A 3,704-nucleotide genomic window follows, 5' to 3' on the forward strand; every position below is an offset into this window, starting at 1 on the left:
TGTAATTTACTCTTCTGAAGCTAACTAGAGGATTCAGTTTTGCGGTAGCCGGTACGACACCTTTACCAGCACCACTGTAATTCTACTTTGAAAAGCTTTGTAAACTTGAATGCCCCCCCCCCCACCTTTGGAAAGGCTGTGTGCTGCATCTGCACAGTAGGTGAGAACATTTAAATATAGAATTACTAAGGAGACTGCCGGATTCCATGAGGTCAACATAAAATTCCAAACTGACAATGAAGTAGTGTGAACGTCATTGCATTTGTAGCACACGGTATCAAAAGTCACTAAATGATGTCTTGGAATGACCATTACAGGGTGACATGTGATTCAGCGGAGCCCATCATTTTCTCCGGGCTTTGAGGCTTAGCGAAGTTACATGCGGGTCAGGAGCTGGAAGGGAGGGGCTGAGAGCAGTGCTGCAGGAGGAAGCAAGGAAGATGCCTTTCCTTCGTGAATTGAAATCACAGTTCCATTAAAAGAAAAATGCCAGTGTCTTGGCAGTAAACACAGATTTGCATATTATTCAGATGGATCTGCATATTGAGTTCAAGAGGCTCCATCTTCAAGTATGTAAAATAAATAGTCTAATCTGCTGCAATTGTGTTCCAATCCAGTAGCCAGGGCATTGCACAAATGAAATACATAACACTTATAAAAATCACATTCCAGAAGATGAAAGATGGCGATCAACCAAAGGTGACTGAGTGTCCCTCAAAGCCGGCGGGCCCAGAAATGGTCACACCTGGCCAGGGTGGGACACAGCAACAGCCACCGCCTTCTTGCAGCCCTGCCTGCTGGGATGGGTCCTGGACCAGGTGGAGTTTACCGCTTCAGAGCCCACAGTGCCTAGGATGCATCTTCTTTTCCCAAAGTAAAATACAACAACAACAACAAAACCTGCCTGGTGTCCAAGTAGCAAGCACACACAGGACACAAGTGTTTGGGGAGTAGTGCTGTAGACCCAACGCCTGTACACCCATTGTCCACTCTATCTCATAGGATCTTTCTGTTTGGACCTTAAAACCCATTCATGTCCAGGTGATCCTGCCTTGTGGTGACCCAATAGGTCATGAGTCTATCATGTGTATGGAAGTAGACTGCCACATCTTTCTCCTGTCGAGAGGTTGGGGGTTCGAACCTCCGACCTTACAGTTAGCAGTTGAGTGCTTAAGCATTGTGTCACCGGGGGCTCCCTTGCTGGGTCCTAGAGATCCACATATCTCAACTGGTTCAAGAGACAGCAATTAGACAGAGGGTAATTTTTTTCACCCTAGAATATCTAAAAGTCTCTTATGGCAGCCCTTGTCCTCAATAAGTGTATATGTTAAATAAAAGTGCAGCCTGCTGTGCAAATCCTGCTTTAAGACAAGTCACCCAACTTTCTCTTCCAACTTAAAATTGTCCTAGGTAGAAATCCTGGTGCTGTCACTGGCTGCTGTGGCAATAATACAAACCCGCTGGTCAGCAACAGTCAGATTTTAAGATGGCTTTAGGCTTTGTAGGTAACAAATGCTCAGTCTGGCCCACATATTGATACTAAAGGAGATTCAGAGTTCCTGATGTAGCTTTATTTCTGGAGGGGAAAAGGAAGCAGACAGACATCATGGGATGTTAAAGTCCATAGAATCTGCGAGATCATATGGATGGAGCAAGAGAAAATTACTGGAGGGGCAGTGATGCATTGTAGAAAGATGTGACAAAGCGTCGAGCAAAGAGGGGATACCTATGCTAATCCGTTTGGGGATGATGTTCTTAAGGTTTATATAATCCATGATGATTTGACCTTGGTTTCAAGAGACTGAGTCGTAGGAAGGGAGGAAAGTGGGAGGTGAAAATGGAGGTGAGAGCAGGAAAAACAGAAGTGGTGCAACAGCAGAGATGCTCAGGAGGAGACAGAATGGAGGCCATGCTGAGGAGAGTGTCTGAAAGGTATCAGGGACTCAGGACTGGACCCACCTGTTAGGGTGACTTAGAGAGCTCTGTGCTTGCTTAGGAGGAGGAAACTAGCAATAGGTCACAGAGATAGAGGGTCAGGGTTCTGTTGAGTGGGCTGCAGTTCAAGACAAGCTGCAGTGCGAGTGTTGCCAGACATAAATTAGGACGAGCCCAGCAGGGGCTCATAGGCTCTCTACAGCATAATGAGCAGCAGGGTTTCTATTTCTCCCACACCAAGTAAAGACAGAGTTAGGAGAGGAAGACCATTTTCATCCATATTGGCTTGAGGGTCTCAATCTATTGCTTGGATCAGGTTTTGCTTCCAAAGAAGAAACGAACGAATGAACGAACAAACAAACAAATAAATGAACGAACTGCTATTGAGTCAATGCCAACTCATAGCCATCCTATAGGCCAGGATAAAACTGCCCCTGCCATTTTCAGAGACTGTAACTCTTTATGAGGAGTAGAAAGCCCCATCTTTCACTCATGAAGTGGCTGGTGGTTTTGAACTGCTGACCTCGCAGTTAGAATCCAAATGTGTAAGTACTACACCACCAGGCTTTGCTGAGATGTTCAGAAATGGTCAAGTCGGCTGGCTAGCGAGGACAGAGAATGATAGTGACTGACGATGAGCTTTGATCTCCTAATGGCACATTTTTGTACCTGTCCCATCACTCAGTTTAGCTCCCTAGACTCATATCTACTTGTGGAAATGTACTTTTTAAAAAATGTCATTTGGATGACAGCCAGGTGTGTGGCCAGGCTTGTTACTGTTGTTAGGCGCTGTTGAGTTGACCCTGACACATGTCACCTTCATGTATTACAGAAACAAAACACTGCCCGGTTCTGTGTCATCCTCACATCTTTGTTTTGTTTTGTAATATGGAACGCTTCAACGGATTTCCGTGTCATCCTTGCGTAGTGACCATGCTCATCTTTTTATCGCTCCAATTTAATGCTCGTGCTGCCAAAGGGAGCACCCCGACTTCGCTTTGTTTGAGCCCGTTGTTGCAGCCTCTATGTCAGCTCATGCCATTGAGGGTGCGCCTTTTATAAATTAACCTCTACCTTGCCCTGACGCTCTTCTGCAGGGGCTGGTCTCTCCCAATAAGAAGTTCAAAGTAAATGAGATGACATCTTGATATCCTTGTTTCTAAGGAGCAGTCTGGATGTATTTCTTTCAACACAGATTTGTTCATTCAGTGATAGTCCATGATATATTCAGTAATTTAATTAATTGATTGATTCTAAAAATAATTTTATTTAGGGGCTCATACAACTCTTATCACAGTCCATAATACATCAATTGTGTAAAGCACCTTTGTACATTCATTACTCTCATCATTCTCAAAACATTTGCTCTCCACGTAAGCCCCTGGCATCAGTTCCTCATTTTTCCCCTCTCTCCTTGCTCCCCCCTCCATCATGAACCCTTGATAATTTACAAATTATGATTTTGTCATATATCACACTGTTTGACATCTCCTTTCACCCAATTTCTATTATTATTTATTTTGTTAAAATGTTGTTAGAATTTTGTTAAAATTCTGATTTATTTTCCTCCTGTGCTTTTGTGTGCACAATTTCATACAGCTGTGGCCATACTGCATTTAAAATCCAGAGTTTCAAATATTTTCATCTTCACTAATCGAAAGACATCAATTTTCCTTTGGAGTCCTTACTTACCGTCCGGTGTTCCTCTGCGTGTGAGGTGATAAATAATCCCACACTTTGGCTCAGACCCACCTTATTCTTCAAGGTGA

The 3,704-nt window shown here is 43.8% G+C and overlaps 1 non-coding gene across 1 annotated transcript; it reads right to left on the reverse strand.

The window, feature by feature from the left end:
• Positions 1–2,817: 2,817 nt before the first annotated feature.
• LOC142452090 (U6 spliceosomal RNA) lies at positions 2,818–2,920 on the reverse strand. Its single transcript, XR_012785148.1, has one exon. It is a non-coding gene; the product is annotated as a U6 spliceosomal RNA (small nuclear RNA).
• Between the last annotated feature and the right edge of the window lie 784 nt (positions 2,921–3,704).

This window comes from Tenrec ecaudatus, chromosome 6 (assembly GCF_050624435.1).
Source record: "Tenrec ecaudatus isolate mTenEca1 chromosome 6, mTenEca1.hap1, whole genome shotgun sequence".
Taxonomy (NCBI): domain Eukaryota; kingdom Metazoa; phylum Chordata; class Mammalia; order Afrosoricida; family Tenrecidae; genus Tenrec; species Tenrec ecaudatus.